At 40.4% G+C, this 27,885-nt stretch overlaps 1 pseudogene; it reads right to left on the bottom strand.

Moving 5' to 3' along the window:
- Positions 1-104: 104 nt before the first annotated feature.
- LOC140187860 (myeloperoxidase-like) lies at positions 105-27,885 on the bottom strand (annotated as a pseudogene).

The raw sequence follows: 27,885 nt of genomic DNA, 5'->3' as shown, positions 1-27,885 counted from the left end.
GCAGGATATAGCCTTTCAATCCTGCTCAGACTCAAAGGGAAAGGACACTGGAGGATGTTAATAACAGCTGTTATTCTTATTCAGCAATGTATTCTTTTGAAACATCATCTTTCATTTGCCAAGATGCCTGCAGGATAAAATGATTTAAAACAAGATAGAATAAGATGTAAACGTGCATTTTTTGCAGGAGAGGTGAAGCAGATACTCTATAAACAATTCCCTCGTTTGATCTTTTCCTGAAATCACAAACATATTTCAAACATTCTTACCGTGAGCGGTGACCAGACGGACCCACAGCATCGCATTGTCATCCCTCAGAACCACCACTTAACATTTGATCCAGATTTTGGAGTGGAGACTCACTCTGAGGCTGCTTTACCATAGAATACCTCTTGGCACTTGACCCCTCTATATGTGCTGATGTTCTGCGTGTGCATCAGACCCAGAGCTCTGGCTCCTTCAATTACTTTCTCGTATTCACTCAAATCGCAGTGAGGAAGGCTATTCAGCCCATCAAGTCCAAACTGGCTCTCAACCTAAACTGGCAATCATATTGTAACCTCTTCTCTCTCACATATCCATTAACCTCTCCTTTAATCTGCTGAAAATTTACCTACACTAGGGGTAAATTACTGTGGTCAATTATCCAACAAACCTGCTTATCTTTAGGTTGAGGGAGGAAACCAAGAACCTGAGGGAAACCCACATGGTCACAAGGAGAATGTGCAAACTCCACACAGACTTTGATGCCAGGGTTTAAGTGGGGCTGCTGGAATTCTGAGGCAGCTGCTGCATTCAGACACATCTTGCCAGACCGAGTACATTTCTGGTTGGGAATTGTGGACAGAAGAATTATGGAGATATGGCATCTCCACAGGCACTGTGAGAAAGATCAAGGAGATCTTGAGGAACAATGTTGAGGGAGCTCAGCACTGTCCCTCAAGCTCCCCTTCATCATCCTCTGTGTCTGATCAGCAGTCCGAGAAGGCAATGAATACGATGATTTTTGTATGTGGTCTGCACAGTAGCATAGTGGCCAGCAAAATGGTTTACAGCTCCAGTCGTAGGAGAGGGGTTCAATTCCTGCTGCTGTCTGCAAGGAGGTTGTATGGTTTCCACATGACAGCTGGGCTTTCCTCTGGGTGTTCCGGTTTCTTCACACATTTCAAAGATGTACAGGTTAGGGTTAGTGAGTTGTGGGCATGCAGTGTTGGCGTTGGAAGTGTGGCGAAACTTGTGAGTTGCCCAGCACAATCCTCACTGACCTGATTTGATGCTAACAACACATTTCATTGTATGCTTTGGTGTACAGGTGACAAATAAAGCTAACCTTTAATCTTTAAGTAGCAGAATTAAAGAATACGGTGGACTGGTGAATAATTAACATACAGAAATAGAAAAGCAATGTTTTCCTATTCACTTGTTTTCACCTTGCTTTTTTGTTCAAGGTGAGGACGGTTTAATAATTAAAATAAATTTGGTACGAAATGAATTGCATAAAGCTACTTACTGAGGAAATAAGATGTTTTTCTAACATTAAAGAACTGGAATTATAAAGTCACACTATATGCATGTAAGTTAAAGTCACCATGATTAGCACCTGACTGGCGACTGAGTTCCACTGCTCACCTCTACAGGTAGGTGGTGCAGGTTCCCACAGTCCTTCATTCACACCCGTTATTGTATTATTTCCAAGCAGTGTATATCCAGACTCATAAGTGTACCTAACCGACGACTTACAGATTGAGAAATGGGCATGAGCCACAGATGGGACAGATCCACCAGGAGTAACTGTAAAGGGAAAAATGTAATCACTGGCAGGAGACAGGATCAAAGATGAGTGTTTAGCTTCATGACAACAACATCAGGGGGCAAAATTCTATGATGATTTTAGTAGTCTTGAACAATGAAGAAGGGCAAATAAAGCTGACCCAGTCTTCACCCACAAAATTTCTGAAGAAAGAATTTATTAAGAAACAAAACTATAGAATATTACAACAGAAGTCACAAATGAAGACTATTCAATTCATCGTACCCGCAACAGCACTTGAAAACTAGCTATCCAATTAGTCTCATTCTCCAGGTCGGTCTTCATTGCTGCTGTTTCCTCCCCTTCAGCTAGCTATCTGCTTCCACCATTCTTTCAGGCAGTGCACCCCAAATCACAGCTCATCTCTCAAAATATATCTCTTCTTATGTCTGGTTCTTTGACAATTTTAGATCTCACCTAACACCGAAATGGTGCTTCCTTTGGCAATCTACCACTTCTTTTGTATTTGAGCAGCTCCAGATTCTCCAGTCTCTCTGCAAACCTGAAGGCCTTGCATGCACATTTGGGACCACTCTACTAAACCGATTTCATGCCTTCTCTTAGAGGTTCACGTCCTGAAGGAGCAGTGCCCAGAACTGGCTATGATGCCTAAACTGATCATTCACATTGCCAGCAGGCTGAAGAGGATTAAGAACCAATTTAAGGAAGAGTGCTTAGGGAAATGAGTTGTAATGGGATGGATTTTGTAGGAGATGAACCTAACTGACATGCAGCTGATGGGTGGGTTGCTCCACAGATCACCACATCCGAGAAGGAAGGCCTGCTCTGTTTTAAAGTGGGCCATATCATTAGGCCAGTTGAGAGCTCTGCACAATATCCGACTTAACGCATGGTGTTCAGATTGATGCGACATCAGGGTACCCACAGAGCAAACTTGAGAAAATCTGCAGATGTTGGAAATCCAAAGCAACACACACAAAATGCTGGAGGAATCAAACAAGCCAGGCAGCATCTGTGGAAAAGACTAAATAGTTGACATTTTGGGCCACAAATAGTGGGATCTCTCAGTGGCCACTCATTTCAATTCTATTTCCCATTCCAACGTATTAGTCCATGGCCTCCTCTACTACCAGAATGAGGCCACACTCAGGTTGGTGATGCAAAACCTTATATTCCATCTGAGTAGCCTCCAACCTGATGGCATGAATTTCGATTTCTCTAACTTCCATAATTGCCCCCCCTTCACCATTCCTCATTCGTGTTCCCCTCTCTCACCTTATCTCCTTACCTGCCCATCACCTCCCTCTGGTGCTCCTCCCCCTTCCCTTTCTTCCATGGTCTACCACTCTCTCCTATCAGACTACCCCTTCTCCAGCCCTTTATCTCTTTCACCAACCAACTTCCCAGCTCTTTACTTCACCCCCTCTTCTGGTTTCACATATCACCTGCCACCTTGTACTTCTTCCATCTTGTATTTCTTTCTCCCCTCCCCCCATCTTCTTACTCTGACTTCTTCCCTTCCTTTCCAGTCCCTGTGAAGGGTCTTGGCCAGAAACATCGACTGTTTACTCTTTTCCGTACATGCTGTCTGGCCTGCTGGGTTCTTCCAGCATCTTGTATGTGTAATCCACAGAGCAACCTTTTGGGTCAGGGAAAAAGCAGCATCTGCTCTGCAGGAGACAGCATTGAACCTAAGAGGTACCCCAACCTTGTAGCACTATGTGACTATTCTTAAACTTAGTATTTTGGTCAGAGCTTCCTGGTTAAAATGACCTGATCTTACAACATGCTCAGTTGCTTGTCAAGTATGTAAGCAGTTTCATCATATGCCCAATTTATAGACAAATCATCTTTTTAAAGATAACCCTTCGTTGGTCTGTTTGATGCTGTGTAAAGATTATTTAGATCAGTCTATTTACTTCACACTTTATATTAACCTGGATGACGTTTCTCCCAACCAGCTCGCACGCTGCCTGTAGCTGGTCTCATCGTTCCACACTACAGATTGGTAGAAATGGCACACTCAGACAGGAGAGGAGAACTGAGAACTGAAAAAATGCATAGTTCCTTCCCAGGAATACTGTACCTTCAACATTCTCCTTCAACAGGAATACAGTATTCCCAGGAATACTGTACCTTCAACAGATCTACCTGTGGAATCTGAGTGCAATTTACATATCCTTCTGGATATAACGTAAACCTAAATGCATCTCGGGGAACTTCTTTAATCCTGGTATTATCGCAGATTATTCGGGAGAGTGAAATTTGCTTCAGAGCTTGTTGCTGACTGACAGTAAAAACGCCTTCATGTTCCCACCAGAATTTAAAGAACAAAGAGAGAGTATAACATCAGTCACTTATGGGATTTTTCCATCGATGGGTTGTTCCGAGCCTTGGATTCTGATATATTAATGCAAGGTTCTTTCAGAAATCAGGAAAGAGGCACAAAATTTGTTGCTTCACAATTGTTTTATTAAGCATTGACAGAGCAAAGGAAAATTGGAATGGCAGTGATAGAGATCAGCTAAACAAAGGGAGATAGAAGCAAAAAGAATTAGGATTGTTCTGTCTCATGGTGCAACTCTTTTATACTACATAGATAAGGAAAATTCCATTCAAATTCATAGATAAGAGTCAACCAATCATCTCCAACACCGAGGTTCATTTTCTTGCAGGCATTCAAAGTAAATACAAGAATCAATGAAAAACCTCCCCTAATAGGACAGACAACAACCAATATGCAAAAGACAACTAACTGAGCAAATACAAAATGAGAAAAAATGACGAAACTAGTCAAATGCCAGAGAAATTGTGGGAACCCAGGCAGAACAACACAGTTTAAATAGTTGCTGAGTACATTATTCTCTTCTTACAAATAGCATTAAATTTAATTTGGCTAAGAATTGTCAAAATTAGCTGACACTGCAAAAGAAATATAAGGATTCAATATGAGCATTACCAATGAGACATGGGATTAATTCCCCCTTGGCATGAGTGAGGAAATCATTTAAACTATTTTCATGTGATAAGCATTCAGCTCTTACCTGTCTCCATCTCTCAGATTTTTGAACTGCTGTCCTGCCAGGCAGGCAAGCAATGGGCCCAATCTCCCATCTTTCACGGATGGCTCTGATATTCCCCCCAGCCATGGTTCTATGTTATCTGGAGTTCCATACAACTTGAAGAGGTCCTTTGCCAGATGGGAATTTCTGAGAACTACTGTGAAATCTTTCACGCTCTTGGGTTCAGAGAGACCACAGAACTTCCTCCAGGCATTATAACCTGTGTTTATTAGAGAGAGAGCAAGCAAGGAATACATTTTGGTTTTGCTCACTAGATTTTTTAATCTTACGACTTCTTCTATGCCAGGTCCCGAAATCAGCCCACATCATGGTTCAAAATGAGTGAGATCTAACAGCAAGGTAGATCATTTGCAGAGAACCTAGGCTTGTCCAATGTCCACACAGTAATCTCCTGTCAGCACTATTGCTAGAAGCAAAAATGTTCTCTTTGTAATTCATGGACTAAAGCTCTCTATCCCCCACCCTCCACCCCATCGTATTATCTGAAAAAGTGGTAAACCAGGGATTAGATCAGACCTTATTTGCACAGCTAACTTGCATTGTAGAATATTCTCACTTATTATGAACAATTAAATTATAAATAACCAGAAGTTAAGTTTTAGTTATAAAGTGGTTGATAGCACATCTGGAGCATTGTGTACATTATTTTCTGTAATTAAGGAAACATCTATCTACATTGGATGCAGTTAGGAGAGGGTTCGCTAGACTAATAACTAGAACAGATGGATTATGATAAAAGATTGAAAGGGCTACGCTTGCATCTGCTGGAGTTTAGAACAATGAAAGATGACTTAATTGAACTATATAAGATTTTGCTTGGTCCTGACATGGTGGAAGTGGAGAGACCATTTTAATATGTATTAAGCTGTTTCAAAATAAGGAATCATCCATTTGAGGTAGCAATGAGGTGGATATTTTGTCTCTTAAGGAGACTGGGAATACAGTGGTCTCCAGTTAATTGGGACACATTGGGACAGTACATTTTAGCCCAATCAAGCAGCTCCCTAATTAGCCGAAGTTTCATGGAAATAATTAAATATATAGAGAAAAGACAAACTACTATTTAACTGAGTAACAAATGATGTATTTATATGGAAATACAGAACAAATTAGAACACTAACAATACTACTACAGTACTATAAAACCGCAGTTCCTATTAGTTATCGGTGAAGGGATTCATCCTGTGTACACCACCATGTCATGTTGATTGACTGTAAATAAACAAAATCAGCGCTATAAGCCCAATGGGATAAAAATGCCTGTCTTATCTTTCTGTTGGAAGGCTTGGTAACATTGCAAAAACCATAGAGTCAAACAGCACAAAAACAGACCCTTTGGCAGAATTGATCCATGAGGAGTAAGGTGTCCTACCCAAACTAATGCCATTTGTCAGTGTTTGGTCCATAACCCGCTGAACCTATTCCTGGTAAATGGCCACTGCAAGCAACAGCCTGTAACTTCCCTTTCGGAGTTGATCTTTTCAACCTCCTGTACGACCTGCCATTTTTGCAGTGTGAACTGAGGTTGCGGCATGGTGGGTACAGGTTGAATTGAGGTGGCTTGGCCCAGGCATGATAATGGGGAAGGAATCAATGCTTGGGTTTGCCAGAGAGGACTTGGAGGTGATTCAATGTGGCAGAACCAAGGCAAGGCAGATTGAGGTGGAGCCTGGGCCCGAGAGCGAGGAAAGACGCAAGGTTTGATTTAAGTGCTGGATCAAATTGGAATGGTTGGGTATAAGTTGGGGCTCGGGCCCAGGCTGGAACAGCAGTGCCCTGATCCAAGAGCAACGAATGACCCAAGGTCTCAATGATTTATGTGCTGGGCCAGAAGGTTGGGGTGTCGGAGCTGGGGGCGCAGGACAGGCCGGTTCAGCTCATTGCTCAGCAAGGTTTACCCATCTCTGCTTTGAACTGAGGCTGTGGCCTGCAGTTAGAGGGCTCTTGAATTGACTGGCCACTGACTTTGTGTCTATGAGCTCACATTTGTGAATTTCAGCTCTGAATGCTACTTCCTCACTTTTACTGCTTGGACAATTTTTTCTCTGCATGTTTGGTGTTTGATGGTCTTCATGTTTTTTAATGGATTCCAGTGAGTGCCTTTGTGTTGTAGCTGCCTGTGAGAGGTTGAATCTCAAATTTGTTTATTGTACACATACTTTGATAATAAATGTACTTTGAACTTTAAACCTTTCCAATCCATGTGCATGTCCGACTGCCCTTTAAAATTTGGTTATTCTTCCTATCTCAACCATTTGCTCCAATAAGGGTATAGTAGAAATGTACATGTGTGCGTTCATAACTCTTTATCTGTAGACACAAATACTGAATGATGAAGGTATGTAGCAGCTATCTCAGAGTTCATACAGAGACATTTTTCAGCCCAGCACCTCACGAAGCACCACCTCAAATTCAGTGTAAAGAAGGTGGTCAGGTACTCTTATTCCATCATTACTTCTCTATAAACTCATGCCTTTATTTAGTAAGTGACCATCAACAAATTGCAAAGGCTGGAAATCTGAAATAAATTTATCATGTGGGTACTGTCAGCATGTCAGACAACAACTGTGAAACATTGTCAGAGACTACAATATGAAATATTAACTCTGTTATTCTTCCCACCTGACAGAATAAAAAATGTGTCTGAACATATGAACAAGTTAAAAGGTATAGTTGGCTTCTGAGCTCTTGAAGACCTTGTTTTCCTTGTCCTACCCCCAATGCAGTGTTGTAATGAAATGATTTTTATGGATGGTTTACAAAACAAAGTTTTTCACTCACCTTGGTACATGTGAAAATAATAAACAAACTAATTTACCATTCAGTGAGATTGTCACTCAACTCTGCATTGTCACCCATCTGTGATCACCTTCGTCCCTAAGTTTATCAAGAATATATTTAACTTCACCTAAAAGTGCTCAATTATTCTACCTCCCTTTAAGGAAGAAAGTTCCAAAGATTCACAAGAAAGTTGTTGGTTCATTTCTCTCTTATAGAGGTGACCCCTTTATTTTTAACAATGGCCCTTATTCTAAATACTCAAATAAAAAGAAACATCTTATCCATGGACAGGAATAAACAGTCAACATCTTGGCACAAAATGGTGACTGTTTATTCTTCTCCATAGATCCTTCCTGATCTGTTCAGTGCTTCCAGAATTTTGTGTGTGTTGCTCTGGATTTCCAGCATCTGCAGAATCTCTTGTGTTTAGCATCTGATCCATACCCACATTATCAAGACCCAAAGTGATCACGCAAGTTTCAGTCATCCCCTCTCACTCTTATAAACTTCTGCAGAGTCAAGCCAGTCTTTCCTTTTCTCGTAAGCCAACTCACCAATCCCAGATTTCAATCTAATAACCTGCTCTGACCTGTTCCCAGTGCATTAATATCCTTGCTTAAATTCTGTACATAGCAAGCTAGTTGTAGTCTCATCTAAAATCCTTTAAGAGGGAAGCACAACCTTCCTATGTATGGATAAATGTTTGCCCATTTGCGAGGCTATTGTGTGTTGCTGTCTGGATGTCTGTGGTACCTGCTTGACCTTTCACCTGCAGTTCCTATAGGTGCATTGTGTGTGTATGCCCATACATTGTAATTATATCTGTACAATGTTTGAATGAGCATAGTATCTAAGGCCCCAGGTGTGCATGCTGCCTGTTTGATATACTTTTGCAGATGTGTACCATGCCTGAATGTGAACAGTGCATGTATGTCATTTGTGCAGAGTTTCTGTGTGCCATAACTAAATGATTATTGTTTCACTTCACACCTACTGCATTAAATACCTGTAAGGAAAGCTCTGCACTGAACAATAAAGTTTTATTTGCATTATCTGATTTAACACAAATGGGATTAGATGTAAAATGAAACTTTCCCTTTGCATTGTTCTCAAAACAGATACCTAGTTTTGTTCGCAAACACGAGCAAATCTACAGATGCTGGAAATTCAAACAACACACATCAAAGTTGCTGATGAACGCAGCAGGCCAGGCAGCATCTCTAGGAAGAGGTACAGTCGACGTTTCTGGCCGAGTCCCTTCGTCATCCCCCATCAGGAAGGTCTCAAAGCTCTCCGCTTCCCCCTGGATTCCAGACCTAACCAGTTCCCCTCTACCACCACTCAAATGCTAAATCAAATGATCAGATGCTAAACACAAGAGATTCTGCAGATGCTGGAAATCCAGAGCAACACACACAAAATTCTGGAAGCACTCAACAGATCAGGAAGGATCTATGGAGAAGAATAAGCAATCACCATTTTGTTCTGAGATGTTGACTGTTTATTCCTGTCCATGGATAAGATGTTTCTTTTTATTTGAGTGGTGGCAGAGGGGAACTGGTTAGGTCTGGAATCCAGGGAGAAGCAGAGGGCTTTGAGACCTTCCTGATGGGGGATGACGAAGGGTCTCGGCCCGAAACGTCGACTGTACCTCTTCCTAGAGATGCTGCCTGGCCTGCTGCATTCACCAGCAACTTTGATGTGTGTTACCTTGTTTTGTTGCAACTTTCATAAGAATTAGAATAAAGCTTGCTTTGTACTTTTCCATCATTATTGCCTGATTTCTCTCTCTGTTTAGAACATCATCATCATTATGTGCTATGTAGTACGACATGGTCTTTTGACCAGGATTTTTCTTGGCAATCTTTTCTACAGAAGTGGTTTGCTATTGCCTTCCTCCGGGCAGTGTCTTTACAAGACGGGTGATCCCAGCCAATATCAATACTGTTTAGAGATCCTCTGCCTGGCGTCAGTGGTCGCATAACCAGGATTTGTGATATGCACCAGCTGATCATATGACCATCCAGCTTCATGTGACCCTGATCGGGGGCTAAGCAGGTGCTACACCTTGCCCAAGGGTGACCTGCAGGCTAGCTGAGGGAAGGAGCGTCCTACATCTCCTTTGGTAGAGACGTTTCTCCACCCCACCAGCCAGTTAAGCACATTCTATTTAATTGGAATTATATTTCTTTTATTCCTTGTAGCTGTTTACTGAAGCATCATATTAATGGGAATTGGATAAAGCAGCCCAACATTGATGTACTGAGGATGCAAGACCTAGCAAAAGCATTTTTGATTAAGCTGATCTATATTTGGGACTGAGCTCTTAGTTGTCAGTTTGCTGACTCACCAATGTTGTGACTAAAAGTTTCGCATTTGTGTAGGGTTCATCACACCGCAAAAACATCTTCAACTCTTTCACATATATTGACATTCTTTGCAATAAGTGTATTGTTTGAACAGAATGTCATATTTTTAAACTAACAAATAAATGCACAAGCATAAAACTATGTGGCAAATTTATAATCCTGTAAGTTCTGAGATTTATTACTTACCCTGATCTACGATTCTCCAGGGAGAGAAGAAGAAATTACACAAGGGAAGGTTTGGATATTGTGGGTGTTCTTGGTAGCTTTCGTTGAATCGATGGACGAGTGGCTGAAGGTGACATGTGCATACCGGAAACAAGCGGTGGCAAAAACATTGGCTATTCTGGGATCAATGGATTCATTGTAACCACTGTAGGGTGGGAGAAATCTCTACATTGCTGCTGGACCAATGAGGCGAGGGATGTAGTCTCTAAAGGTTATAATCTGCCAGAGATGAGCCAGGGAGAGAAATGGAAAGAAAGTTCAGAGGTGTCCATGTTCTCAGACAGTAGCAAAACACTACATCTTATGCAAACTAAATGATAATTTATTGTAGTTTATATTACAATCAGTCATCTCAGTTCAAGTGAAAGGTCTTCTACCTGAAGTGTGAACTCTGTTGCTCTCTCCATAAGTGCCACCTGACAAGCTGGTATTTACTGTTTGTATTTCAGACTTGTAGCACTTGGAGTCAGAACATAGAACAAAGAACATAGAAATCTACAGCACACTACAGGCCTTTCGGCCCAGGAAGTTGTGCCGACCATGTAACCTACTCTAGAAACTACCTAAAATTACCCTACTGCATAGCCCTCTATTTTTCTAAGCTCCATGTACCTATCTAAGAGTCTCTTAAGAGACTCTATTGTATCCGCCTCCACCACTGTTGCCGGCAGTGCACTGCACGCACCCACCACTCTCTGTGTGGAAAAACTTAACCTGACATCACCTCTGTACCTATTTCCAAACACCTCAAAACGATGTCCACTTGTGTTAGCCATTTCAGCCCTGGGAAAAAGCCTCTGGCTAACCACATGATCAATGCCTTTCATCACCTTATACACGTCTATCAGGTCACCTCTCATCCTCCGTTGTTCCAAGGAGAAAAGGCCAAGCTCATTCAACTAATTCTCATAAGGCATGCTCTCTAATCCAGGCAACATCCTTGTAAATCTCCTCTGCATTCCTTCTATAGTATCCATATCCTTCCTGTAGTGGGGTGACCAGAACTGAGCACAGTACTCCAAGTGTGGTCTGACCAGGGTCTCATATAGTTGTAACAATATATCACAGCTCTTGAACTCAGTCCCATGGTTGATGAATGCCAATACACCATAAGCCTTCTTAACAACACTGTCAACCTACGCAGCAGCTTTGAGTGTAATATGGACAAGGACCCCAAGATCTCTCTGGTCCTCCACACTTCCAAGAATCTTACCATTAATACTATATTCTGCCTTCAGGTATGACATAGCAAAATGAACCACTTCATACTTATCTGGGTTGAACTCCATCTGCCACTTCTCAGCCCAGTTCTGCATCCTCTTGATGTCTCACTGTAACCTCTGACAACCCTCCAGACTATCCACAACACCCCCAACCTTTGTGTCATCAGCAAACTTTCTAACCCACCCTTCTACTCTTCATCCAGATCATTTATAAAAATCACAAAGGTTGGGGTCCCAGAACAGATACCTGTAGAACACCACTGGTCACCGACCCCATGTAGAATACGAACCATCTACAACCACTATTTGCCTTCTGTTGCAAGCCAGTTCTGGATCCACAAAGCAAGGTCTCTTCGGATCCCATGCCTCCTTACTTTCTGAATGAGTCTTGCATGGGGAACCTTATCAAATGCCTTACTGAAATCCATGTACACTACATCCACTGCTCCACCTTTATCAATGTGTTTTGTTATATCCTCAAAGAATTTAGTCAGGCTCGTAAAGCATAACCTGCCTGTGAAAAAGCCACGGTGACTATCCCTAATCAGATTATGTCTCTCCAACTGCTCATAAATCCTGCCTCTCAGGATCTTCTCCAACAACTTGCCCACCAATAACATAAGACCCACTGGTCCATAATTTCCTGGATTATTTCTATTTCTTTTCTTGAACAAGGGAACAACATTGCTGGAACAATATTTACAACCCTCCAATCCTCTGGTACTTCTCCCATCCTTATTGATGACACAACGATCATCAGCAGAGGCTCAGCAATCCCCTCCCTCACTTCCCACAGTAGCCTGGGGTATATCTCATCCAGTCCCAGTGACTTATCTAACTTAATGCTTTTCAAAAGCTTCAGCATATCCTCTTACTTAATGTCTACATGCTCAAGCATTTTAGTCCACTCCAGGTCATCCCCACAATTGCAAAGGTCCTTTCCCCTGGAGAATACTGTTTTGCTTTTTAATTACAGCAAGAGTCATTGCTGTACAGTAAACAGTTGCAGAAAGACCAGTGGGAAAATACTTCATACCTTTTTGAAAATTGTTAGAAAGTTAGAATTCTCTAGAATATTAGAATCTACATTTTTTTACACTATCTTGCCTTTCCCCTGGTATTTACTAACCCAACAAATAAACTGTGCTTACAGTATATAGGCACAGTTGTTAGTGCTGGAGTATCACAGCTCTAGAGATCTGGGATCAATCTACACCTCACTGGAATTGATTTATTCCCTCCCTGACCAGGCAGGTTTTTCCAAATGCTCTGGTTTCCCTCTCGTCCTATAGATATGATGATGGGGTAATTAATTATTGTAAATTAACCTTTAATGGGGTAGGAAGATTCAAAGGGGAGTTAACCATCATACATCAGAGGGGGTAAGTTGCAGAGCGACAGTGAAATAAGGACAAAAGGAAAGAGCCTATTAGGATTGCACCCCTAGAAGATGGGCTGAATGGCATGCATTTATATCAGCAGGATGAGGAATTTTTGGTAAAATTCATTGCAGTCTGGCTAGTTCCATGTAAAAGGATAATTGTGCCCAATGGCATTAAACTGTCACTAGCACTTTGGATAGAAAGTTGTGCAAGGCCTTGGTGAGACCACACCTGGAGTATTGTGTGCAGTTTTGGTCCCCTAATCTGAGGAAAGACATCCTTGCCATAGAAGGAGTACAAAGAAGGTTCACCAGATTGATTCCTGGGATGGCAGGACTTTCATATGATGAAAGACTGGATCGATTAGGCTTATACTCGTTGGAATTTAGAAGACTGAGGGGGGATCTTATTGAAACATATAAAATCCTAAAGGGATTGGACAGGCTAGATGCAGGAAGATTGTTCCCGATGTTGGGGAAGTCCAGAATGAGGGGTCACAGTTTGAGGATAAAAGGGAAGCCTTTTAGGACCGAGATTAGGAAAAACTTCTTCACACAGAGAGTGGTGAATCTGTGGAATTCTCTGCCACAGGAAACAGTTGAGGCCAGTTCATTGGCTATATTTAAGAGGGAGTTAGATATGGCCCTTATGGCTAAAGGGATCGGGGGTATGGGGGGAAGGCTGGTACAGGGTTCTGAGTTGGATGATCAGCCATGATCGTACTGAATGGCGGTGCAGGCTCGAAGGGCCGAATGGCCTACTCCTGCACCTATTTTCTATGTTTCTATGTTTCTATGTTTCTAAATTTGGATTAAAGGTGGAAAACAAAGCAGAGTGGCAAATTGTCAACAAACAGTGCTGGGATCACTGTGTTTTTTTACATAATTATATCAATGACTTTGAAATAGTGTGCAAGGAAAAATGTCCAAATTTGCACATGACACAGAGCACAGGAGAAGGATAACAATGAATAGAATAGAATAATGGACTGCAAGAAGAATAGGATAATGGGTGACACAGTAGCGTAGTGTTTAGCACAACGGTTTACAGTACCAGAGACGCAGGTTCAATTCCTGCCACTGTCTGTAAGGAGTTTGTACATTGCACCCATAACCACGTGGGTTTCCTCTGGGTGCTCCAGTTTCCTTCCACAGTCCAAAGACATACCGGTTGGTAGCTTAATTGGACATTGTAAGTTGTCCTGCGATAAGGCTAGGGTTAAACTGAGCTTTGCAGAGCAGGGTGGCTCAAAGGGCCTGAATTGTATTTGAATAATTAAATTTTTTTAAAAAGATGTGGATGACTGACAGAATATCTGGACTGCAGAAGCAGTTTAATACTAAAAAGTATGAAGTGACTCACTTTACTGAAAGAATGTGAGACAATATAAATTAAATGATACTCTAACTGATAGTTGTGCAGCATCAGAGGAAGCTGAAGTGAATATGACAATCCAGAACTAGTTGCTAGATTGGGAGATTTCGGTTATATATGGTAACTGGAGGGAAAACTGCTTCCATTAATGGATACAGATTTAAAATTTTGTTCAAAATATTCCAGGGTGATATGAAGAAAAGCTTTCTATGCAGAATATTGATGTTCTGAAATTTGCTGACTTAAGGGTAATGGAAATAGAATCAATCAGGAGGAATTGAAAAGTAAACACAAGAAATTCTGCAGATGCTGGAAATCCAGAGCAACACACAAAATGCTGGAGGAACTCAGCAGGGCATGCAGCATATGTGGAGGAAAATAAACAGTCAATGTTCTGGACTGAGACTCTTCTTCGTAACTGGAAAAGAAGGGGGAAGCAGCCGGGGATGAGGGAGAAGAAGGAGTACAAGCTGGCAGATGAATTGGACTCACTTGCCAGCTTGTACTCCTTGGTCAAGACAACTGGATAGTGACTTGTGAAAGAATAATTTTGGAGCTTTGTAAAGAAAGTTAATGAATGAGATTGATGTGATGCTTTTACTAAATTTTTTATGGGCATAGTGATCTTCTTCAGCAACATACTACAATGTAACTCTTTTATTCATTCCCAAGATGTGGATGTTGCAGGCAAGCTTAGCATCTGTCTCTTGTTAGCATTAACAAGAGATGAATAGAGTTTATTCAGTTTCAACCACATTGAATCCTACAGGTTGGCTTGGGTAAGGATAGCAGAGATATCCATCCGTGAGAGTTACAAGTGAAAGGATGACATTTTAGATGCAATTGCTCCTGTCTCTGGAATAATGCTCAAGACTATAGTTAATACATCAGTTGCTTGACCGCCATGCTATCACAACCAATTATTGATCATTCCTCTTCTTAAGAAAGTAAGATGAGGCACACATCTGAACAATAGCAATAACTGGAGTGTAAGTTCTACCGTGGATTTGTTGGGTATGGAGGTCATGGATTTAGAACCAGTAAGGTCAGGAATGATGAATAAACAATGATATAATTGTTGTCAAAAATAAAAGAGGAACCTGCAATAGAAATGCATTATCACTATGCCATTGCCACTTTAATGTACAATGCATGTCCACCTTAACATATCCTACTAGTTGATAGAAACGAGGTGGAAAATTGGGTGAATGCAAAATTGAATTAAGATAATAAGGAAGAAATACTCACTCCATTTTCCATCACTGCCCAATTGCAGCAACGCAATGGTGCAGCTAGTAGAGAACTACATCACAGCACCAAAGGCCTGGGTTCAATTTTGATATTGAGCACCATCTGTCTGGAGTTAGATATTCACTCTACAACCCTGGGGTTCCTTTAAGCACTCTATTTCCTCCGAGGTCCCAGAGATATTCCAGTTGTGTGGTTGCCAATGTAAGTGGTAATATCTGGAGACATCTGATGGGAATGTAGGGAGAACAAGACAAGAAAGGATTAAAATTTAAGATGAGTGTAAATGGACAGTTGATGATGGTCGGTGCAGATTCTATAGACTGAAGGGTTCGTTTTGAGTTGTATCTTTCTATGAATGTGATTCTATTCTTACAAAATCCATCTCTCATTTGGATGCATCCTATTATAAATTACTTGATGAAATGCTCCCATGATTTTCCTTGCTTCCTGATAGATTGTTTCACCACTCCAGTGTGGGTTCAGAATCTTCAGTTCTCTTGCTAGATGGTTGTGTTCTCGTAGAAACAAAGATATGAAAGGACAAAAGCCCCAGGTGCTCATTCACACGCCCATCTCCTGTTGATCCAAGATAAATATTACATTGACAACAATTTTGCATCATTGAAGAAAATATCAGCATTTTATTAGTTATATTCAGTCTTGGTTTGAAATTATTTCTTACCTTTATCTTTTTTTGCCCAATTTTTCAATCCCATTTCCCCCTCCTTTATCTAAAGTAGATTAAAGACTTCCTAGTAGTTTCATTGAGATAAACCAATTCTATTTGGTCAACAAAACAGCAATATCAGTGTTACACACAAAACACTGGAAGAACTCAAAGGATCAGGCAACATCAATGGAGGGAAATGGACAGTCGACATTTTGGGTCGAGATCTTTCATCAGGGCATCATATCAAAGTTATGTATATTGACCATCCCCAACTCACACGTAGCTAAGCATTTATATACATAGTGTTGAATGAGATTCATTAGATGAGATAGCCAAACAGGAAAGATTTTCCAATTCATAACAAGCCATTTTCAATAAAGAGAGTTAATGGAAAAGACAGGGGCCTTTTAAAAAAAATTTCCAGTAGTAATTCATGGATGTTAATTTGCTTCTGTTCTATCTGCTAGCAGCAAGAGAAAACAATTTTAAACAGAGGTTTCTTTAACTATTTCTTGCCTGGAATGAAAATGAAGTGGATGAGAATCACTGATTTTACACAATTGCCATAACTTGGCTAAATGTTGAGGGGTGACCTCTAAGGAAGAGCCTCATTAGAAGAAAGGATTGAGAGTTCACTTTAGAGAAAGTTTTCCTGTGGGGCATTTAGGAACATAACTACTCCTAATACAAAACAGTTTAGTAATGAGCTTATATGGCCTTATCACATCTTAGTCACACGTCAGCCCTCAAGAAAGACATTTGCCACTCAGGCCCCAAGTTCGTATTGCAATAACGTCATTGATTCTGCCTCCATTTGCTGAAGAGAACAGACTGGTCAGTTGTCAATGTCCAGATAGGACGCTGATGGCTATGTCCCCAAGAATTTCAACTGATCTCTCAAATTGTTTACATGAAGTTAGCCTTTTTTAAAAATTCATGATAATTCATTCTGTTGATTTTACACAGAGCTAAGATAAACCTTTGGTCCATATCTCATTGAATAAAGCTTGTTTTGCAAATAGTGTTCATATTTACCTGTTTCCAACTTACTGGGAGTTCCCCAGGAACCAACATATTCCATCTACTGTTCATCAATCCCAGACTTATCGCTTTACCTTCCTCTCCCAATATAAATGAATAAAAACTCACTTCTATTGTGCAATTTATTTGATTTCTGCTTCTGCAGAGTATCATACCAATTTATATTAAAGACATTAATTTTGCCTGGGTTATTTCTATTTCAGTCCTGCAATTCACTCACTTACACTCTTACAAGTACATGAAAGACCTAATGCTTTATTGATGGACACATTTCTTATGTTAAATCTACTTATTGTTGTACTTCTTTTGGCTGCATTGATATAATTACAAATTCGTACAATGAAAATATGCAGAAAGAAGCCCATCAACTCCTTTAATCTCTATCAGTTCTTCAAAAAAGTCTTCCAATTTGCCCCTTTACCCTGCTCTTAACCCAGCTTTCAACGTCATTGAGCCAATTCTCTTTTGGAATGTGTTAGTAAATCTGCTTCTCCATCCTTTCATTCAGTACAGTTTAGTGGATTCCTGAATGTAATAACTTGTCTTATCCGTACTTTTCCCACATGTTGACTCTGATTCATTCACCAATTGCATTTCATTTGTTTCCTTTAGTTACTGAGCCTCTGTCATAGAAATCGATCTCTAGCAAATCCCTCCATGATTTTAAATGCTTTTATTAGATCTCCCCTTCATTTTTTCTGCTATTAGAAGAACAAATTCAATTTCATCAGACTTCACAATTCCTTCAAGTTTCTCTTCTAAGCTTTTGATATAAAGCTCTTGTATAATATGTAGTGTTTTTACTTACTAATTCATATTTTTTCGAGTGATAATTAATATTTTTCCTGGATTATATCGACAAGGTTTTCCTCCCCACCTCTAACATTAGGTTAATTATCAACAGTTGTTGAATTTACCTCTTTTGACATATATATCAACAGTCATCACTCCGGCAGAATTTAAGGGAGATAGGAAGATTATGGCCAAAACTTCTGCATTTCCTACCTTCACAACCAAGGTTACATTGCAGCTGAACCACTGCAATCTTTTTTTTTATTTCAAATGTGACTAGCCTTTAAATATTTCCACTTTCTTTCAATTCATTTACTCAATGCCTTTTAATTCTACTTTTATTTTGTGCCCTGAATGAACTAAAATTCTAACGGCATACTGATCCTACATTGAGCAGTCACTGACGGCCTCACAGTTTAGTCATTTCCTGTTCAGAGTGTTTGGGGATCAATATTTACTCCTCTGAACTTCACTGGGTGAGAAGTGACCATGTGCAACAGGGAACACACCTGACAGGTGAACTTGAATGTCAAAGCGAGAGGCAGAAGCCTTCCCACAATTGAGAACATCTTTAAAACATATGTGTCTCAAGAAGGCAGCATCCGTCATCAAGGATCCTCGCCTTCTAGGACATGTCCTCTTCGAATCAGGGAGGTGGTACAAGAGCCTGAAGAAACACACTCAACGTTTTAGGAACATCTTCTTCCCCTCCACCATCAGAGCTCTAAGTGGTCCATGAACTCATGAACACTACCATATTATTCCTCTTTCTCATTATTTGTTATTTTAGTTTATTATTGTTACTTATAGTAAATTTTATTTTACTTCCTGCACTGTACTACTGCCACAAAACAACACATTTCAAGACACATGTCAGGGACAATAAACCTGATTTTGGTTCAGATTCCGAAGTTATCTGATTCGGATTCTGATTGTGGAGGGAGAACAGAGGCTGTAGGGCGAATCTCAGTGGTGGAGAGAAAGCACAGGCTATCGTGTTCTCGCCTGTTGAGGACAGACATGAAGGTCTTCTCATACCCTGAATGAAAAAGTAGATTAGGGCTTTAACACTACTCAAAGTTCAGAGAATTAAAATGTAGACTTAAAAGGCATTGAGTACATGCCTTTTAAATTTCAGAGTATTCTTGCTGAGCCGCAGCCAAGGCCAATAGAAATGTAAAAAAGTAATTTTATTAATGGAAGTAATTTGAATGTCTTCTTCTTTTCTGTTGTGAAAACAGGCTAATGAGGATTTTAAGTTAGTTACTATGTTTTTTTTTAAATGTACTGCACATTCTTTGATACACTGCAGTTTACTGCTCCTTCCTGAAACATGGTGGCTTCGTTCAGAAACAGCGGGTTTCTGGCTTGGGAGCAGAGAGGATAATCTGGCCCATTGTGTTAGATGCCTGATATTGCAGAATCCACAATTTCTGCAAAATCACATTTTTGGAGCAGAACCTCATTCCTAATTTCACTGAGTTATCAGTTGAACTGATCATCTTAATTGAAAAGATAAAATGATCCACCAGGACGGATATTTCTATTTGTGTTGTGTTGGAACTCTCACCTGCTAAGAAACATGGAACTCCAGTGTTGTTGGGATTCATTGTACAAGGGCTTTCTTGTTCACTATTGCTAAATGGTAAGTACTCCAGCCCATGGTCAGAGTAGTTCTGGTTAACTTTCAGCAGTCCCAGACCAGACGTATGGTTTGGGATTTGATTTGCAATCGACTTGGCACTCCCGTACACCATATTAGCATCGATAAAGGATGTTACAGCGTCTAGCTGTTCCCGAATTCTACCGCGTCCGTAGAATGAGATCGTCTCATCAGTACCACATACGGGAGCAGATTGCAAGAAAGGCATGCAGGCTACACTGTTATTGAAGCTGTGATCATTGCAAGGGATCTAATAATGAGAGCAATAAAACCAATTTCAGGCATTTGAGCGTGCCCATACTAATTCATGACATAAACCGGCATTCCTGGCAGATAAATCTTCTTCACTGATAAATGCACACACACACTTCAGCTGCAATAAATACCTTCCCAAGAATAAGATATTGCTATCAGTAGACGGTTAACATAACCTTTCAGAGTATATAGGAACTTAGTATTAACCGCTCAAAAGCTGTGGACAAGCTATCTGGACAAACAGAAACACAAATTTAAAAAGTCCTTTTTTTAAATCGATTTATTTTCTTAGCTATAAAGATCTAGGTGATGGGGAGAAAAGCTGAATGAAAGGCAGATGATAGGGAAGGAGGTGGAAGCAGCTTTAGAAGGTTTACATGCTTAGTTCTTCAAGGATCCAAATAAATAGTTTAGAGAAGATTTGTGGTAAACTTCAGGAAAGCTGTCTAAAATTAAGCTGGTTAAATTGAGTGTGAAGCATAATACAGTCCTAATGAACTAACAGTATCTATGGAAAACTCTACTGTCAATTGCCACTGAAATACTGATAGGGTTGGCATTAGTTATCTATTAGTTATGGCCTACAATGTACCCAGGACATCTTCAAGAAACAGTGTCTCAGAAAGGCAGCATCCATTATTAAGACCTCCAATACCCAAGGCATGCCTTTTTCTCGTTGTTACCATCAGGTAGGAGGTACAGAAGCCTGAAGGCACACACTCAGCAATTCAGGAACAGCTTCTTCCTCTCTGCCATCCGATTCCTAAATGGACATTGGACCCGTGAACACTACCTCACTTTCTTAATGTATATTAATTCTGTTTTTGCATGATTTTAGTCTATTTAATATACATATATTTTAATAGATTTACTTGTTCATTTATTTATTTAATCTTCTATATCATGTAATGCATTGAACTGTTGCTACTAAGTTAACAAATTTCACAACACAGGCCAGAGACAATAAACTTGATTCTGATCTGATTACATTTAGCAAGGCCATTGGACTGGTATCGAGTGCCACTCCCCTGTATCAATAACAATGCAATCACTTTAGATAATGAATTCAGTTAGCATTGATCTGAATTGTCTACAGACATATAAATCATGGACGGTAGTGTGCAAGTACTCAGTAAGTAGTTAAGTGAGATCTGCCAGGTTATTTACATTCAGATTGGCTCTGATTCATCAACTAACACAAAATGACACTAGAAAAGCAAAGGGGTTATTCCGGCTGATATTCATCATTGAAAGAACTGGCTAATATAGTCTTAAAGTGCACCCCTCTCTACAATAACTAGTCACTGGTGCTTTCAGGAACACCAAATAAACAATTGTCCTCAAGTCATTAAACTGAATGTTAATATCTAACATGTGACCACATGACTGAAGGTTTTTGCATTGTATGTATTTCAGTTACCAAAAGAGACCTTATGGGTTAATAGCAACCCCATGTGATTTGCATGCTACCAAAGACTGGATGTCTGCAAAAACAACTCAGTTATACAGACCATTGATAAGCATGAGAATACAATAGACCAGAACTAAATAGATATATAGTCAAAGAAAAACGTATTTGACAACAAGCTTGATAGGGCAGGCATATTTTTAGAAAGGTTGAAAGCTTTGGGGATAATGGTGGATTTGGAAGATGCAGGCCTGAATCTGGTCAATGAAAGGTATAGTCATTGATGGGAGGATGAAGGGAGGGACTTGCACAAGAGTCTAGAGAAAAACAGAATTCACAGCCTGGCAAATACGTTTACATATAGGTATGGAGCCAACTTGAAGTTGGAACTGAGTGTGAGAATAATGTGGTTCAATCCAAGGCATATAATTAAGGAGACACATAGAATCAGCACTGAAATAGAGTTAACACTGAAGTCTAAAGGTTGTGGCTCCTATTGTTTAACTGTGCAAATATGCAATTCGTCCTAGAATGATCTTGTGTATGTTGTCAAGGTTTGTAAAGAGAGTGGGCTGAATGTCATCAGTGCCCAAATAGAAACTGATACTTCACAACTGAAGATGACATTGGAACTTGAGAGTGTAAGTTAGGTAGAGGAACAGTCCAACAACAAATCCAGGAGTATGAAGAATTGGAAAATTAACTATTGCTAGATATGTACTATCCACAAACTGACAAAGATGAAAGGAAGAGAGGCAATCTACAACTGAAAACTGAAGGAAAATATTTTGATAAATAATGTCAGAATGCCAGTGCAGCTGAGGAAGTGTAAATCAACAGGCCATAACCAATGAGTATCACTTGTGTCAGTGCTCGGGAATAAAGTTAAGGTTGCAGGAAGGACAGATCTGCACTTGGGGTAGCAGCTCATTCAAGGTCAGTGAAAACCAGAAAGATGCTGGCAGTGAAGCAGCAGTTTTCACCAACTTGAAACTAAAGTGTGCACTTTTTTATGGAGAAGGAAAAACTGGTGACGATTTTAAAAGAACATGGGAGAAAATGATTTTCAAAGGTTCTGGTACTGCAGCTATGTTCAGTCTAATGGAAAACTATTGCTTCAAAGCTGAAAACTAAGCTCTTCTTTCTTGGGTTGTTTGGCCAATATCTAAGCAATTGAAGTTAAAATTCTGCTGTGTTATTCTATCTTTATATCAAGAACAAAGCATTCTGACCAAGATGGGAAAACATGGACTTCTCCGTGCACATGTTTTATCACAGTTAATGCCTTCATTGAAAGTCTGGATGCTGCCTGATTGAGGGGCTAGATCCAGGTCATGTTCAAGCCATTGGCCCCATTGCACAAAGGTATGAGCATTGTCCTGATCCAAGGGAACAATCTGATTGGCCACCCGTAGAATCTTGTTTGAAACACTTCGCACCTGAAAAAAAAGGATAGAAATAAAGCATAAAATAATGTTAGGCCTTATTTCTTGGAAACATAATTCTTGGCTCTGGAAAGCTATAGAGAGCACCAAACTTTGCCAGTATGAAATGTCCATTACTGACCCCATCTGCATCTGGAATCAGAATAAGTGCCTGTTATTGATGTGTAGCCAGTTGCTAGGAGAAAGATAGCATAGCTCAAACACTATGGCCAGGAGGTGCAAACCCTGCTTTCAGTGATCTACATCAGGACACAAGTATTAATCATTCAATGGGTCCTATGCTTGCTGTTTGAAGACAGCTGTACCTCAGGGATTACCTGCTTGGAAGATGCTAAAATGAAGTCAAGGACAGTTTTGGTTTTGGGAGCTTTATTATACACACTGCCCCACCCCAGACCCTATCCCACCCCTTCCAATACCACATTTGACACGCATAACACTTTTGGAGCTGCCATTGGCTATTCCCATTTCAAAAGGGACAATACCAGCTGGAGCTGGGATCTTGATCTGCTGAGTCCTAATCTGATACATGGGCTTTACCCATACCTTCATCTAACTGATGTTAGGAATGCACCATAAGGCTCATAGACGTTTAACAATAACCTCTTCCCATTGGAGAGATTTACCTTTTCCTGTGTCAGTGGTGAGAAAATATCTCAGGCATATTATGATGGAACAAAGGCCAATGAAATTGCATAATTCTGAAATTTGCTGGAAGTCTTTCAAGACATTGATGTCCAGAATTCCTATTAGACATAAACACTTCATCATATAAATCAAATAACCTTAAAATCTTACTTCAATAACACCAAAATTCTTAAAACTATATTGGAAGGGATGAGGAAGGAAACATTTTTGCCACCTAGGGTTATATTTTGAGGCTTCTTCATTTAACTTTAGACAGTATCAGTTTACAATCAAGGCCTCTTCTTTATCTACGATGTCCTTGAGATATGGCTTATTCCTAGAGACACCTATTCATATAGGAATTTTTCAGTATTCATTGTCCTTAGGATTCTGGATAAAGAATCTATGCACCTAGAATTGAAGGACTATTCCACCTCAGTGGGTCCAAACACTACGTTAAAGCTTGTTGTTGGGAGATGCCTCCTCACCTTATACTGCTGATCCAGGGAGTTTCTCCAGACTGGAATTGTAACCTTGTAATGTTGCTTTATTACTCTAAGTCTTGTATGCTTCTACTTGAAAGATTGCATAGAATTAGGTACAATCCACATATTATCCTGCATATCAGGAAAAGATTGCACAATGCAATATTTTTTGTTAATAAGTTAATATGTTAAAGAACACATTGCTTTGTTTAAAAAATGTATTCTTAATCTCGCGAATGACTTTATCAAAGCTTTGCACTTTATTTGCTTACTTGTACGGCACTTTCTCTGTAGACGCTATAATAAATTCTGCATCTGATTTTATTTATTACCTCAATGTACTTATATAGGGCGTGATCTGCCTGAATGCCACATAAAGAGAGATTTTTCATATGTGAGAGTAACAAACTAATGAAAATGTTTTAAGAGTGCTGACATTTTCAATTATACTGAATGTGCCTTCTGCTGAATAAGGGGTATGCACAGGGTTATTGAGAATGCTTGGCAAATACAGAATATCTGGTTAGACAACACCACTGTGAACGCAGTTTTGCATTATCCACAAGATACATGGCAATGCTTGGTGTTCTTTCTTATTATGTTTACAAAAATCAGCTCTATTTATTCCTACTGTAACAATTTTCCGGGCATATGTTCATCAGGAAAGGGTGCTGTAGTGACGGAACTGAAAGCTGAAGAGGTAGAGGTTTCATTCAGAAGGAATTACTATTTTCAACAATTGCTTATCTTCAACCTCTTTCTATCTAATGGAACAAGACTCTCCAAAGTTGGAGAACTAAAAATGTGGGAAGTGCTTTTGCTGAGAATGACATTGAGAGAGAGCTACCATGGGGCGGTATGGTAGTGTAGTGGTTAGTGCAATCACTTTACATCACCGATTCAAATCCCACCACTGTCTGTCAGGAGTTAGTATGCTCTTTCTGTGACGATGTAGCTTTCCTCCAGGTGTTCTGGTTTCATCCCATACATTTGGGGTTAGTGAGTTGTGGGCATACAAAGTTAACACTGGATTTGCGGACTGCCCCTAACGCATCCCTTGCTGATTTGCTTTGACACAAACGATGCATTTCCCTGCATATTTCAATGTTTTGATGCACATGTGACAAATAAAGCTAACCTTTAAAAGATTTTAACCTTCAAAAAAATCTATTTTGCTCCCTTTTATCCATACAAATAATTTTTTGCTTACTGGTAGCAAACGAAATCCTGAATAACATTTCCTCCTACTCCAACCTTTTGGAAGTGAAAATCCATCCTCATATTGAGCTGGGAGCCAGCGGGCAAATGCAACATTAGCTGCTCCCAGGTGAGGCTTCTTCCTGAAAATAGATAAAATAAAACACGTGAATTTCCTAAATTTTCTTTCTCTAAATTCTTTCTGTTTCCAGGACTGACTTTCCAATCTTTTACTATTGGTCTAATAAGAGTATATTAAAAGCTCTAGAGTCCCTCAGGGCCGTCTTTCCAACCCACTACCAATCTCCATTCAAGCATTCGACTGTCCTCTGCCCTTGTGACAGGATCAAGATCTGTTACTGATCCAATACTTTTCTTCCAGGAATATCCTTCTAATTTCTACTGACCCCCAGGACCAACATGAGACCACCACACCCACATTCCTGAATCACCTGAAGCTGATTCTTCCAGATACAATTCCACTCCTTCCTGTCTCCCACAATGTATTCCTTTTTCAGTTAGAGCCAGAAAACAGGCAATACAAAGATCACAAAATGACTGAAGAAGCATCAATGGAAGGAAAGGGTCAGGAGAAGTTTTAGACCTGGACTGAAAGATAGAAGGGAGATAGCCAGTAAAATGAGGTGAGGGGAAAGGGTGGGGTAAGAGCTCGTAAGTAATACAGTAAGTGAATTTAAAAACACAAACATGAGCAAATCTGCAGATGCTGGAATTTCAAGCAACACACACACATAAAAGTTGCTGGTGAACGCAGCAGGCCAGGCAGCACCTCTAGGAAGAGGTACAGTCGACATTTCGGGCCGAGACCCTTCGTCCTGACAAAGGGTCTTGGCCCAAAACGTCAACTGTACCTCTTCCTAGAGATGCTGCCTGGCCTGCTGCGTTAACCAGCAACTTTTAAGCAATAAGTGGATCCAGAATACAAAAGGGTGATAAACAGATGGAAAAGGAAAGGATGGCGATAGCTGGAAGATGATAGGTGGAGCCTAATTAGATAGGAAAGAAAGGTGAGGTGGGAAGATAAGAACAGTAGAGAGAGGACTGTGTGGGTGATGGATGGAGGAAGAGAAAGAAACTGAGTAATGGAGGGCTGCAAAGGGTATATGAGGAACTGGGTAGAAGAGGAAGAAAGATAAAAAGAAGTGACAGGGAGCTGGTTATCTGAAATTGTGGAATTCAATGAATGTGCCATTGGGTTACGGACTGCCCAGGCCAATTTTGAGCTGTTGCTCATACTTAGCCTCTCCCTAGTGGTGGAGCCGGCGAAGGACATTTAGGTTGGTGTGAGAATGGGAGCAGGAACTAAAATGGATTGCAGCAGGAAGTCTGGCAACTTTGCAATTGTTCACTAAATTGAATATTCAAGAGTCAGTAACTACCCAGAACCCAACAAGCATCTCGACAGCAACAGCAAAAACAGGCCCTGTCCTTCCCTCCCACCCACGCACATATACAGTCCCTTAACCCTAGGCCAGGCCATCTTCTTCGACCTCCATCCTCCAGCAGACTCGGACTTGCAGGCATCGGGCCTTTGTCTACCCCTGCAGACTTGCAGACTCAGGGCTCTGGCCAACATCCTCGACTTCCGGATTTCTGATTTGACCCTTGGGCCTCGATCCTAGCATTGAACCAGATTGATAATGAGCAGCAGAGTTCCACTGGCAGAAAGCTCATTGTATCTGGAAGTATTACACATGTGGACAGTACCACAGTCGTGTAGAATCCAGCTTTTATCAAATACCTGAAGAGTTCAAAACATAGCTGCCTCTTCAGCATATTGGCATGGATTCAAGATTCTTGTCACTCCCCATCAGAGAAACTCAGTACCAGGCGAGAATATAGTACAGTACTGAGTGAAAATCCTGTCCACTACCACATTACATTATGCTTGATTTTGGAGCTTGGCCAATGCTACTTTGAATTCTCTTCTGTACTGGAAGGGAATGCCCTCCTGTGCTAAGCAGATGTACAGCCAACATTGGAAGTATGCTTGAATTCTAGCTGATTGTAGTTCGTTTCTAGATCACTTATTTTACTACTTATCACTATAATCGATAGACAATATTTCCATTCTGAAATTAATTCTCACAGGGAGGTTTCATCTTCGAATGCAATCATTACACTATTCAACTAAAGTTTTGATATTTCATGTATCAATAAGTTTTGGCTTTGAATTTCATTTCTAAAGGGAACTTCATTAATGTTGTATTTTAAGTAATTATTGTAAAAAACAGTTCATACTCCAAGATGGTCACTAGTTTAAGGGTTTTGTCAGAGGAAAGTTTTTCACACAGAGAGTGGTGGGTGCGTGGGATGCACTGCCAGCGAAGGTGGTAGTGACAGATACAATAGGGTCGTTAAAGAGACTCTTAGGTACATAGAGCTTAGAAAAATAGAGGGCAATACGGTAGGGAAATTCTAGGCAGCTTCTAGAGTAGGTTACATGGTCGGCACAACATTGTGGGCCGAAGTAATGTGCTGTCGGTTTTCTACGTTTTTATGTTGTGTGACTGCAATGTTTATAGAAGATTCCAGAAACAGTGTACAAAATGCCCCAAAATTAACCACACATTTCCTTACCGACAGATTTTTCTCCTTATGGTTCAGGTGTACATTTCTGTACATTCAGAAAGTGACTTTGTCAGTTGATGAGGACATACTGAACTCATGTACCTTACAAGCTTTTTCACTGCCTACCTGTTGTTGCACTCAGAGTTGATGGCCCTATATCTGTTTGACCAGCAGTCATCCTCACAAACTGGGGGCAGAAATGCAACTGAACAGCCCGAGATCCTTGAGATGGTGTCCATATCATTCTCCAT

This window comes from Mobula birostris, chromosome 25 (assembly GCF_030028105.1).
Source record: "Mobula birostris isolate sMobBir1 chromosome 25, sMobBir1.hap1, whole genome shotgun sequence".
Classification (NCBI taxonomy): domain Eukaryota; kingdom Metazoa; phylum Chordata; class Chondrichthyes; order Myliobatiformes; family Myliobatidae; genus Mobula; species Mobula birostris.
This window is presented reverse-complemented; position numbering and strand designations above follow the sequence as displayed.